The sequence below is a fragment of the Hesperophylax consimilis genome, unplaced genomic scaffold (genome assembly GCF_061612785.1).
Source record: "Hesperophylax consimilis isolate HC1 unplaced genomic scaffold, BYU_Hcon_1.0 scaffold_58, whole genome shotgun sequence".
In the NCBI taxonomy this organism is placed as follows: Eukaryota; Metazoa; Arthropoda; class Insecta; order Trichoptera; family Limnephilidae; genus Hesperophylax; species Hesperophylax consimilis.
Window position 1 is genome coordinate 255190 of NW_028301288.1, and position 15124 is coordinate 270313.

Below are 15124 nucleotides of genomic sequence, written 5' to 3' on the forward strand. Positions count from 1 at the left end.
TAGCAAAGCGTTAGAAACTTGTTCATAAATAGGAACCAAGTCTTCCAACTTTTTAGCAAATTCGTTCCTAGATTGCTGCAACGTAGTGTCTACGACACCAGAAGATAAGTTATTTTTATGAAAGTTACCATCAATGATCTGTTCCCTACTATGCATAAGGAAGAAGGGCGTGAAACCTGTTGCAAAATTAATCATATTATTGAGAGCTGATTGAATTTGAGGCAGATATCTGGACCAATTACGCTGGTCAGATTCGGTTAAAATAGACAAAGCAGTTCCAATAGTTTGGTTAAAGCGTTCCACAACATTATTTTGGGGGGTGTAATAGGCATTATAAAAAGGCGGAGGTACATTATACTCTGCTAACAATTGTTTAAAGTCTTTTGAAATAAATTGTTTCCCGTTGTCGCAGACGCATGTTTGCGGCACTCCGTGCATAAGGAATATGTATTGTTCAATGTTTTTAACAATGCTTTTAGTAGTTGCATTTCTAAGTGGAAAAATCCAGGTATATTTAGAAAAAACATCAACAACCGTCAAAATGTACATGAATCCTGCATAGCTACGCGAAAGAGGACCGACAAGGTCAATAGACAGCATTTGCATAGGTCTTGTGACTATTTTCGGGTTGGTAGAAATGCCTGCCGGCGGAGCAGTATTAATTTTATGTGCCTTACACGTTTTACATCTATTAACAAAAATTTTGACGTCATTATACAACCCTGGCCAAAAATAATGAAGTTGAACCTTTTTGTAAGTTCTAAAAACTCCTGGATGACAGGAAATATCCGACTCATGTTCTTTAGAGCGAACAGCGCTACGGTCCTCGAAAGGAACAACAAGCTTCCAAGCTGTGTCCTCCTGCAGATCGAAACGAGACACTGTGACGAAACAGTTTATTTTCTTTAATGTGAAAATTGTTAAAACGTTGTGGATTTGATTTACAATTAGAAAATAAGGAAGTATACCAAGTATCTGTACTCATGGGAACGGAGTCAATAGTAGAGATCAAGGAAACGTCTTTACGTGAAAGAACGTCCGGAACCGTATTTAATTTACCCTTCCTGTGTATAACGTCAAAAGAATACTGTGACAAACGAGTAGACCAGCGAGCAAGTCTACCTGTTGGATTAGATAGTGATACTAACCATTGTAAACTAGAATGGTCAGTTACCACAGTGAAATGGGCGCCTTCTATGTAGGGCCTGAAGTGGTTGACCGAATCCAACACTGCTAACAGACCTTTATTGAAAAGTGAAAAAAAATTAGTTAAGGTTTATGTTAGTTTTTTTCATCGCTTGACTTTATATCACTCAAGGTGTGTAGGTATATAGGTATAATAATATTAAATATATGTAATTATAATAATAAAATTTAGAAAACGAATTATTATTATTTTTATTATTTATTTTTGGAAAACGAATTTTATAAAATATATTATGATAAAATTTTTAGAAAACGAATTTTATAAAATATATTATGATAAAACTATACTAACAGACCGAGCGATTAGTCATAATAGACCCGATATAGTTTTACATGACAAAATTAAAAAAATAACTTATATCATTGATGTCGCTATACCAAATTGGAAGCTTATGGCTAGAGATGGCAAAATTTAGCATTAATTTTCAGATTTTTTAGCATTAACAATTGGAAATTTAGCGTTTTATAGCATTTGTAGGCATAATTTAGCGTTTTGTAGCAAAATAGAAAAAAATGTATTTCCTGAATGTTTTTAGCGCATATTTTAAGTATTTTTGGTAAAATATATGTTTAACCTTCATTTGCAAGTATTTCCATGTGAAAGATAATAAATAATTAATTTTTATATTTAATTAATAAGGAAGGAAACTCTAAGTACGGGTCAAACACAAACACAACAAATGCAGATTGCTATTAACATCAATAGGCGTAATTTATTTCGCACAATTTGTGCAATGTCAAAAAGCAATTTTAGCCTACAGTACAAAAATATTAAATATTTACACATAAAATAGTAACAAAATTATAAAAAATCGTAATGTAAATATAGATTTTTTGAAATTCTCACATATTATTTTAATACCCGGTATTTTCGGGAAATTCGCGCCTATTTCGCTAAATAGAATAATTTAGCTGAAATACGGCCAAAATCACGTTTTTCGCGTTAATTCGCGAAATGGAAATCACTGGAAAAACTTTCAAATGCCTTGAAACGCAAAGAAAACTTACAAATGCCCTATTTTCGAACCATAAATATTTTTTCGCGTTTTTAGTTAAAACGAAATTTTGCCATCTCTACTTATGGCACAGACTACGCCAATCAAGTAACAGAATCATCACTGCCATGGTTGCCTGGATGGAGTCCCCTCTGATGGCCCTCTGGAGACGGGATATGTGCAAATATACCCCATAAACGGCTGTTCACACTCATTTTTGTGTTTATATTTTTCCACTTAAATTCACAACCACCAACCACCGCTGGTGCAGTGACTTTTTAACATTTTACCATTGTTTTTTTTAATAATATAAACTATAAAATTCACTGCATCCCAAACCAAAGTGTTGTGTACAACGGATAAAGTGCGCGGATTGGCCGCTTTAATTATGAGCTCACCTTTCAGGGCTCCTATTGGTTGCGTTTGTGTTGTGAATTTGTGATACCCCATGTTTACAATCGAAACTATCTAAATCATCTGTATTAAATCCTTTTAAAGTGACAATTGTGCGTCGAAAGAGATTACTCTCATCTCGCAAAATACTTTTTAGTATATTTTTGTGTATTTTTTCTTTTAAATAAAATTATCCAATACCTACAAAAAAACATATCCGATAATTTCGTGAATAAAACAGAAACTTTTCGGTAGAACCGATAGTGGATTTCGTAGATACATTTCAGGCGCAAAGCTGAACAGAACCTAATACTTTGTTTCAAACATTGTTTTTTTTTTATGTGTCCTTATAAATTAGTGTTTAATAATGAATCGTCCTAAAAAACGACACATAAGCACCATGATGTCTCCTAGTCCAGAGGATATAGGAGGAAAGTGCGTCACGATTGAGGATGCGGATGAAAACAGCTCGGTTACGTCATCCAAAGGCTCGGACGTCACCGAAGCGGAATATCCTTGCGCTTCAGGAGTAGATGTGCTCAATGAAACCCAAGCACATTTGACAGCTCTTCAACTTGTGTTAGCAGAGAAGCAATCTAAGGTCTCAAAAGACCAGCAGCTGAGGATCGCTAGAAACGTATCGGAAGTTTTCAGATCCGTATCTCAGCTGTTGTTGGAGCGCGAGACGATGCGTGGCGGATTTAGCTACAGTTACAGCACAACTTAGAATGGCAGAAATAAAAATACGCCACGAGAAGAGGGAAAAAAGGCACCTTGAGCAAAAAATCATACAATTAGAGTCTGATCTCGGGCCTGTAATGCGGAGAGTGGCAGTGGCAACGGAGGCTACCCTCTCCTTTGCTGACATCGCCCAAAAACAGCCATATGATGCTCACCAACCCCCACCAATCACTCAACAAGGACATCGCGTCGGACCACCAAGACCTGCCGTTTGCATCTTTCCAACGGATTCGGACGCCACAAAGGACAGTGACGGTACGAAAAAAATGATTGAAGATACAATTCGGCCATCTGAACTAGGCGTTCGGGTCACGGGAATAAAAAAAATAAGAAATAAAGGTATCTTGATCAATACGGCAACCACGGGCGAACAACAAAAGCTATTAAATGCACCTTGCTTCGACAACTCGAGCAAACTGAAGGCCCGACTACCGTCAAAGCGTCTACCGAGACTGATATTCTTTAATGTTCCCCGGGACCTGACCGACAAAGATTTTTTAAGGATGGCTCTCACTAGTATTCCCAACGTTGAAGACATTGAAGAAACTATTGCAGGCTGTAAACTAAGTCACCTGGCTGGTGCTCGCACAGGTAACGCTTGTCACCGTATCTACGCAGTACCCGCTACCGTACGTAAATTTCTAGTCGAGCAAGTGAAAGTATTTATAAGCTGGACTATTTGCCGCGTCCGAGATTTTATTGGCCTTACTGTCTGCACCAAATGCCACATGATTGGTCACTCATACAAGTATTGCAGAGATACCAAACCCACATGTGGACATTGTGCTCAACAGAATCATACTGGTGAGTCCTGCCCAAATTCCACCATCAAACCAGTTTGCGCGACATGCACCAGATTTGGTAATCCTGCTGATCACTCAACTGGAGATAGGGACAACTGCCCGGCCTACATTGCTGCACTCAAGAACGACCTTGCAACTATAGATTATGGAGTGTAACATACATGAGCATAAGTGCCTCACCATCGAGAATTATAATCCCGTGACGAACTGTCTACGAATAATGTATATGAACGCGAGAAGCATCCGTAATAAGTTTGATGAGATCGAAGAAAAAGTAAGAAGTTCGCGGTACATTGTACACGTGCTCGTCATTACGGAAACGTGGCTTAAGATTGGAGAGGAAAAGTTTTACTCCCTGAATGGTTACAAAAGTGTTTTTGCTTCTCGCCCCAACGAAGGAGGAGGCGACGTAGCAATATATGTGATTGATACTATGAAGTGTGCAATTATTGAAAATTTCTCAAATGAAAATTCCTTTTTAGGTATAACGCTTAGTAGCAGTGATAGGAAACCAGTTAACATCTATGCTATCTATCGAAAACCCAACACAAATATGCAGGATTTTCTAATACATCTAGAAAAAATACTGAACGAAAGTAGACAAGATACATTAATATTCGGAGACTTTAACATTGACGTATCCATATCCCCACACTCTTCATTAAATTTTTGCAACATCTTACAATCTTACAATTTTTCAATACATAACAAAACATTTCCCACGAGAGTCACTGATACAAGCTGCACCTTAATAGATCACATCTTATCAAATAGGCAAAACATTCAGACTACTATATCGAATATTGATGATCCACTTAGTGACCATAATATACTTATTGTTGATTATAAGAACAACTTAAAAAAATGTTTTAATAATAGAACCAAATCCCGGATTACGAGACCTATCATCAACAGTATGTCAGTAAAATCCTATCTTCTTGATAACAATTTCACGATCAACTTAAGCAACTCAGAAGACCCTTTTAAAAGTTTCAATTATCACATTAAAAAGGCAATAGAATCAGGTACAACTACACCAAAAACAGGATTAAGAAGTCGGGTACAACTGAATACTCCGTGGTTTGATTCCAAATTAAAAAAAATTAATCAAAGAACGAAACCAGATTCACAAGCAGTGGAAACAAGACCCTGGTACAATGATTGATACAATTGAACTTTGTCCATTTGGACATTGATCCAATTGAACTTTGTCCATTTGGACATTCATCCATTGGAACTTTGTCCATTTGGACATTGATACAATTGAAATTTGTCCATTTGGACATTGATACAATTGAACTATGTCCATTTGGACATTGATACAATTGAACTTTGTCCATTTGGACATTCATCCATTGGAACTTTGTCCATTTGGACATTCATCCATTGGAACTTTGTCCATTTGGACATTGATACAATTGAACTTTGTCCATTTGGACATTGATACAATTGAATTTTGTCCATTTGGACATTGATACAATTGAACTTTGTCCATTTGGACATTGATACAAATGAACTTTGTCCATTTGGACATTGATAAAATTGAACTTTGTCCCTTTGGACATTGATACAATTGAATTTTGTCCATTTGGACATTCATTCATTGGAACTTTGTCCATTTGGACATTCATTCATTGGAACTTTGTCCATTTGGACATTCATCCATTGAAACTTTGTCCATTTGGACATTGATCCAATTGAACTTTGTCCATTTGGACATTGATACAATTGAATTTTGTCCATTTGGACATTGATACAATTGAATTTTGTCCATTTGGACATTGATTTAATTGAACTTTTTCCATTTGGACATTGATACAATTGAATTTCGTCCATTTGGACATTCATTCATTGGAACTTTGACCATTTGGACATTCATTCATTGGAACTTTGTCCATTTGGACATTCATCCATTGAAACTTTGTCCATTTGGACATTGATCCAATTGAACTTTGTCCATTTGGACATTGATACAATTGAACTTTGTCCATTTGGACATTGATACAATTGAATTTTGTCCATTTGGACATTGATACAATGGAACTTTGTCCATTTGGACATTGATTTAATTGAACTTTGTCCATTTGGACATTGATACAATTGAACTTTGTCCATTTGGACATTGATACAATTGAACTTTGTCCATTTGGACATTGATACAATTGAATTTTGTCCATTTGGACATTGATACAATTGAACTTTGTCCATTTAGACTTTCATTCATTGGAACTTTGTCCATTTGGACATTGATACAATTGAACTTTTTCCATTTGGACATTGATACAATTGAACTTTGTCCATTTAGACCTTCATTCATTGGAACTTTGTCCATTTGGACATTGATACAATTGAACTTTGTCCATTTGGACATTGATACAATTGAACTTTGTCCATTTAGACATTGATACAATTGAACTTTGTCCATTTAGACATTGATACAATTAAACTTTGTCCATTTGGACATTGATACAATTGAACTTTGTCCATTTGGACATTGATACAATTGAACTTTGTCCATTTGGACATTGATACAATTGAATTTTGTCCATTTGGACATTCATTCATTGGAACTTTATCCATTTGGACATTGATACAATTGAATTTTGTCCATTTGGACATTAATATAATTATGACGGACGCAACGAATGTAGCGGGATATATATATATATATATATTTATATTTATATTTTTTTTTGTTATTTCTTAATATTTTCTCATTATACTTGTAATCACAATTTTACAATTGTGTATTTTGTACCTTCTTTACAATGGATTACATCTATTTACTGTCAGTATCTCCTGCATAATATAGATATTCTCCGATGTACACTGCATCATGTATCACTTCTATGTAAAAGCCTTTTTATGCGTATATATAAATAAATAAATCAATATGTAACTATTTAATCTAGTTTTTTTTGTTAAACAGGTTACATATGCAACTATTTAACCTAGTTTTTGTTAAATAGGTTATATATGTAATTATTTAACCAAGTTTTTGTTAAATAGGGTACATATGTAACTGTTTAACCTAGTGTTTTTTTCATCACCTTTCATAACTTTATAGCACATTTTATAGGTGTGTTGAATTGTCATTTTGATGAGTTATCGTAGAACCATAACATTGATGGGTATAAGTAAAAACAAAATGTTCCCGAATATTCTATTTTGGTTTTAATTCTAATTAACCGGTAAAAATCAATTAGTGTATCGCCCAGTAATTTATCGGGGTGAAATCCCAACGGATCGGAAAGGAAAAGTTACGGGTGACAGTTGACACGATTATCCGATTAGCCCATCATTCAAATACCCTCGCAATAGCATTATTAATTTTATATCACCCACCTATCTCTGTCATATCAAATGCTATTCGAGCCCGAGTCGAGTGTCATGACTTCTTTAAAAATATACCATAAGAATATTCCTTGTCAGAATTTTGTTTATTATCTGTACAGAATACGAAGTGAAAATTCTGAGAAAAGCTGTTTAGTGACGATTTTAGCCTTTCAGTTGACAAACTCTAAAACTTCCTTCCAATCCCAAGATGGCACACATTTATATATTTGTATTTAACACATTTTTGTGCGGAATAGTTCAGATATTATAACGATTTTGGTTGTTCGTGATACAATAAGTGTGATATATTCAGAATTAGATATTGTTGAAGTATTTCTGAGATCAAAGAATGTTTCAATGTGAAGAAATAAAACTTATACTTAATCATATTTAGAAGTGTTTTTATTAAAATTAATAGAAGGCTTTGAATTTAAAACTGTGTATCTAAGGTGAAGTATGAATCTGACACAATGCAAAGAGTTTGTTAGTATCAGTCACAAATTTACTTTCAAACAGTCATTCAAGCCGCCGCGCTTAGTAACTTACAGCCGATGTATCTTTTTAGTAAGCAACATTGCAACAACAAGCTGTAACTTACAGCCGATTTATCTTTTTAGTAAGCAACATTGCAACAACAAGCTGTAATTTACAGCCGATTTATCTTTTTAGTGAGCAACGTTGCAACAACACTAAATCCACGTTCACACAAATACGACAATGGAAATGCTATTAGAAATCGTTGAATAACCGACCATAACATATATATGTTACTATAGATTCGCTTCTCCAGCCAAAGTTTTTGGTAGCCATTCTTGAAGTTAATGTTTAATTCTTTGTTTGTTGTCAGTTTTATAAGTTGTTCTTCTAACTGGGTTGATCCTGTTGTGTCTATGTGATGTCTGTATGAATTTGTGTGAGTGCAAGCGAGATAGCATGCTTACGAGATGCTATAAAAGGCGATGCACGTTAGTTGTGCGCCCTCTTTTGTTACAAGCAGCTCCCCAATAAATATCAGTACAAGATCAAGTATCATTATTGTGTACGACCTTCACCCGCTACAATACTCCATACATTACAGTTGATATTTGAAAAAGGATCCAACACCCAGTCTGGTATGTTAATATCCATGTCGGAAGTCGTTCCTTAAAATCATCGTGTAGATTATTATTTAAGTCTGTATTCTGTCAGATTGTTATAGATGGAATTGGTCTGCCGTCACCCTCTAGATTTCCATATCCAGATACCCCTGCTTGCATTCGTATAAATTGTAATACATAGTTAGTGTTCCCAACCATCTGGTCTAGCGCAGAATGTAACCGAAGCCCATCGGTCGCACAAACAACGCACCCCAATGCTTTTTAAAGAGTTGGGTATATTTTTAAAGTAAATATATTTTTCAAACAAATGCATTCAATACTGTTATATATATTTCATTGAATCTGACAAAGATTTCAATAAATTTACAAATTAAGCCATTTTAACATAACAATAATATTTTATCTACATCGATTGCATTCGAAAATATTATTTTAAAAAATAACATCACATTGACAAATTTGTGGAAAACTGTTAAGATATAGATAAATGAATGATAGAAGTATGATAAAAAGACATGGCACGATCAAGTTAATCATATACTTGAGCCCAGTCAATAGTCAGAATAAAATAAGACGTTTGTATTGTAATGTTTATACGTGAAGTAAGGATTGTGTTTCGAATAAGGTGGTGTGGCGGTCTATCCTGGATACACTTATTTTCGCGTAAAACAAAGTAAAACAAGTTTAAAATGTAAAAATTACGTACAGAATATTATTTATATATAAATATTATATTTAATTTAATTATAAAAAAAAATTATAATTAAAATTAATACTTTTAAAATTAGTTCTGCAAATTAAAGAACTATCAACAAAACACACTTTTTTAAAGAACTAACACCCCACATTACTTCACTTAAATTATATGTTATAAAAAAAACCTGTATTGTTAAAGACAAATTTCCTTCTCATGTTCGTCATACTTTCCTTTCAGTTCTTTCCCTACTTTCTCAGTGGTTCGTGTCTCTGACGAATGTAAACACTTAACCAGTGGCTGTTCCTCACAGGAGGACGGTGCACAGTGTGTCGAATCCCAATCTAGCTCCCCTTTATTCATTCCCATACTCTAAAATCATTTGTTTATAAGATACCAAACTTACAGAATTACAAAATACGTCATTTTAAAGTTAATTAAATAAGGAACAGTTTACAGAAATCGCATAATTTAAAAAAAATATTTACGTAGAAAGGCTTCAATTTTAATACTGAACAAATTAATACGTATTGGAGTGCGTTGATGTCTCTTTCACAACTTCTAAAGAATTATGATTTTTAAATAAGATATCATTAATACTACTTTGCATTTTAAGTCATTTTGAAGATTATTAAATACAAAAGTATTTAAAAAATAAAACGTATATAAACATTAATTTTAAAGCTTTTCGCATGAATAAGAAGAGATTAAATTTTTCTTGTCTTTTCAATAAAAAATCTTCCCAATACTCCAATTTCAATTGAACAACATAAGATACTTATAGCCTTATAACCTCCGTCATTTTGAAGGTAATTAAATGTGAAAGTGTTTAAGAAAAAAAATTACTTAAAATATTATATAGGTAGGCAGTGTAGGCACCGCTTTAAGTACTATACTAATATTAATACACGTTAGAATATTTTTGTCCTTTCAATAATTTACCCTTCTACTCCATTGTCGTTTTTGTGAACAAGTTAGCATGTTTCGAGTCTTACGTCATTTTAAATGTAGTTTAAAAAGAAGGAGTTTTGTGTAATAATAAATTTCTAATTATTTTTTACACTGGCAGGCATCAATTTAAATATTGTTTGTACCTACAAAAACTTAATTGTTTTAGTATAATATTTATGTAAATATTTACCTATCTGTGTATTTTGGTATCAATCAGATTCCCGGTCGTCACTTTCTTCTGATAAAGTAGTCTCGGATCTCAAAGGAGCGGATGGAGTTGACAGCAATGCCAACACATCTGGTGAGAATCTCGTACTTTTTCCATTGGGTGATTTCCGCAAACTGGATATTAGTGGATCTGACGAAATTAGCAATATATGCAAGAGGTCCATATTCGTGTCAATCCGGGAAGTCTTCCTTGTATCAGGGTCAGGATAGCAAGCAGTTTTAGCCTTTTTAACTAAATAATATGAAGGATAAAGTGGACTATTTAGTTCTCTTGCCTGTTTCCTAATAAGTTTATATTGATTAGTAGTTAACTTAGCATTTACGATCAAAGACAGGGCTTGATTTGCCGTCAATGTTGCTTGTGTGGAACAAGGTATATTATTTTATTTTTTATTTTTGTGGCATATCGCGGCGATGATGAAAATATTTTGCCCACCATTGAAGCAGCATTTTTTTTACCAGAAGCCCGTAGAGATGCTTGAGCCACCATGGATATTTGTGTTTTGTTGGAGAACTGAAGGATTTTTTCACTTCTTTTGCTGTGGTTTTTTCGCAACAATCCCCAAAAAGTTTTTTTGGGCGACCGCGTCTGGAAGCACTTGTAACGTTTAACGTTGTATTGTAACTACAAGAAGGTATTGCACCATAAACAATATCACTAAAATTAATGTCTTTGTTGAGCCAAACGGAATAATTGTTCACAAATTTATGAGCATGTCTTCCACTTTTCTTCCAACGCATGTGAATTCCAATGGTCACTACACTAATCGAATGTTAAAGTGATTTCAAAATATCGTCAGTAGGATCTACAAAACCAAAATGTCGAATAACATGACGTAATATCTTGTTTGCTCGGTCTTCCTTCGGGTTTCGTAACCAAATATCGAATATCGTTCGGTTAGAAATTGATGGCTGTATCACTGGAATGTGAAGAAATGGCATGAAAACGCAAACAGATGCAGAAAAATTTTTAACCAAATGAAATAAAGATGAGTCAACTTTACGACAAAATTTTTTTGGAATCATAGAAATGCATAGAAATAAACTTTCAGACCATGTAAACTTTTGAAACCAGATAAATGAATAAATATTGCTTTATGTTATTTTTGATTAAATCTTACATGCAATCTGGAAAATATAAACGGTCTAACACGATGAAAAAAATTAATGCATACCTTGATTTGTCGCCTCCATTTCACAGAAAAATAATAAAATTTCACACAAATAAACCACAACCATTCAGCGCAGACGTTCAAAACAGACTGTTTATTGGGGTACAGCGCGGCGGCTCAAGTACAATGGACTTTAAATGTGATCAAACCTACCCCAAAGGCAATAAAAATAAAAATATTTTGCAGTTTTATCTACCTGGGATATTTAACAACTCAATGCTGAATATTTAAAAAATATTTGAAATACACCAATTTTGTATTAAAGGGGAGCTAGATTGGGATTCGGCACACCGTGCGGTGGGACAAACCCCACCAGATATTCCAGAAACCTACTAAAAGAATAAAAAAAACATTCGATGCTTTGTCTACATGTAAATAAATGAATTCTACAAACATAAAAGCAATTAATATTTATAGAAATATAATATTTTCAAGTGAAATGCAACCGCTCCGCGCCACGTCTGTAACTAGAACCAGCGACAAGCGACCAACCGATGCGCGCGTCCGTTGTTGCATTTCTCAGTTCACATAACGTAGCGTGAAGAGGGGATAATCCGAGATGTCACTTCAGACATTTGGGTATTTTATTTGCGATTGTTTCGCAAATTTCAAATGCCGTGGGGAAAGTCCGTTAAATCAAGACCTCCTAGATATAAAAGGTTTTGATTAAATCCCCTACTGCCGTACTTGTGAACCGTTTGTTTAGTTCAAGAAAGTTACTATTTTTTATGATAAACATCAGTTTATAAGACAAGATTTCTTATGCATAGCACAAAAAATAACAAATTTATATTAGCAATAATTAATCGCGTGAAATATCCATACAAATTGAAAATATCTCCTGAGTAAAAATAAATGCCATCGACGGGAATTGAACCCGCACCTTCCTTTTAAAAATAAAGTTTGTTGATTACAGGTGAAAAAATCAGTAATTGTTGATTGAAGTCCTAGTACATATTGAATTATTTGGCGTGTAAAATAAGCCGACGTAGATCAGTGGTTCAGAGCACCTGACCGGACATCAGAAGGTGCGGGTTCAATTCCCGTCGGCGGCATTTATTTTTACTCGGGAGATATTTTCAATTTGAATGGAGCGCCCTTGAGGTGATTTTGCATTTATACAAGTCATCAAATTATTATTATTATTTAATTATTTAAGACAATATTAGCGATTTCTAAACGAAAATCTTAAGTAGAAAAATCAGAAAAGGATACGGTCACATCTAGGACTCGAACCCAGGACCCTTGCCTCGCCGGGGCACCGCTCTTTACGACTGAGCTAATGGGACCCTATCCCCTTCGGTCACATTTAACTGTATCATACTTCGAATAAGAACTATAAACATTGTCTTCATTTGAAATCGCTAATATTGTCTTCAATAATTAAATATTACAATTTGAGGTTTTACTCAATAAAGTTATTCCAAAAAAATAAAAATTATTATTATATTTCAAGCGACTAATTATTTATTGCTTATAATAATTTGCAAGAAAGTTACGTAGTTTCGAGCGACGGAAATCAAATGGATGATAATCTTGCAAGTTATTGCGTTATTTTTATTTTACTATATTATGTGAGCACAAACATATAAATTTTAATTTATTTTGTGTTTAGGCGTCTGATTAGGTGCACGCGTCGACCAAACATTGTCTATGTATCGATGAGTGCATGACTCGTCTATGAACATTTCAGTTTAAAATATCTTATATTATAATCTCCGGGAAGTGAGATTTCAGTACACTACATGTAAAAAATGTCAGTACACACCATCGAAGAAGTGCTCGAGCCGCCACTGTACTTAAGTATGTTGGGCTATACGGATGAAGAGATGTAGGGATGTAAGTCGGTGTGGTGGTATGAATGTGGGAGAAACAGAACCAGTAGCAACAATACCAACAAATTTCATTTTAATTAATAGTTTATACATTCTTGTTCGCGCAGTTGTATATGGAAGTAGCTACGTATGTATTCGCAAAGACTTGATGGATAGAAAACCTCTTATCAAATCCCGAAAAACAGATGCCGGTAGCTCGTTCCACATAAACCAACACTCTTCCACTGAGCTAGGAGACCTGATTATTTTTCCGATTTTTTTTAAGTCTCATATTTCTATTTATTTATGTAGTTATAATTTTTTTCATAAAATAATTCATTTTTTGCTGCTATATTTTTTTTATTTTAAAAATGTTCTACCTCAATATATTTGTAGCTCAGATAGTGTATCAATTATACCCATACGATTTTTTCATTTATATTCGACACTGGTTGACTTTTCTACAAGTCTTGAATGAATGTGATCTATTTACTGATAATTTCTCAAATTTTTCATCTTCTTATAATTCTCTAACTTCTCTATCCTCTTTTTGCAACCCAAACTAGCTATAATCTCATTTTTCTAATTTCTCTATTTTATATTATGGTAATGTATAGATTCTATGTCCGCAAACTGTAAAATTCACCCGCCATAACACAGGGTCATCCCCAGCATGGAGGGTGAAATATCATAAAAAACCACATGTACTCTCTAAATCATGTATCAATAAAATAAATAAATAAATCATCTATTTATTGGAATAACTTTCGAAGGTTATATAATTCAAAGTGATTGACTAAACGTAGCCTATTTAACTCGATCTTTTGCATTTCTTCTGTCTGTAAAATTTGTTAGCATGTTCCGTTTCAAGATGATGTCCGTTTTAATGGTTTGATTGCTTTTTTAATGTAAAATTTTCGTATTTATCTGGACTTTTGTATTTGCATTTTTTTTTCAATATTATGGTACCACCTACCTGCCTGACAAATTTGAAAAAAATAATTATCAGTTAGAAAGTTAAGTTTATTTGGACAAATCGTATAACTCTGCATTTGATTTGATTTCAATTTCACATAGGTCTTTATATTTAAGTATCTACTTACACAATCTTTATCATGTTTGCATAAACCAAAAAATTGTATTTATTAATAACTCTTTTACATCGTTTCTTTCCAGATTCTAGAGTGGAATTCGCTTTAGTTGTGGAAAAGTTGTTGAGTTAAACCTTCGCTTGCAGCTTGCAGATTTATTACGGTTAGAAAGAATTTTTCAGTTGATTTCACGACATAGGGGATTACCAGATGTTGGCCTTAAAGCTGTTTTAGAAACAAGTGTTTAGATTTATTAGGGTAGAGAAAAAAATAGGAACATTGACTGTATCGTCACAGACCTCCGTGATGGTCGTCTGAATTCTTAGATTTTATTCAGTGGAGAGCGAATTTGGGCTGGAAGAGTCTTGTTACATTCTTTTGAACAAAGGATTGGACATTTTACTTGAGAAGTAACAATTTATTGGTTTTGAAACGATTTAAATTAATGTGACGGGTTCTAAGAGATGATAATTGATGTGTTCCTTTAGTGCATTTCTGTCTTTTGAATACAAAAAGCATTCAAAGTTCAAAAGAACATAAATTAGGCGTCGCCACATGGGGAAAGGGGAGTTGGCTTGGAGGTGGAAGATGGTCTGGATTTGA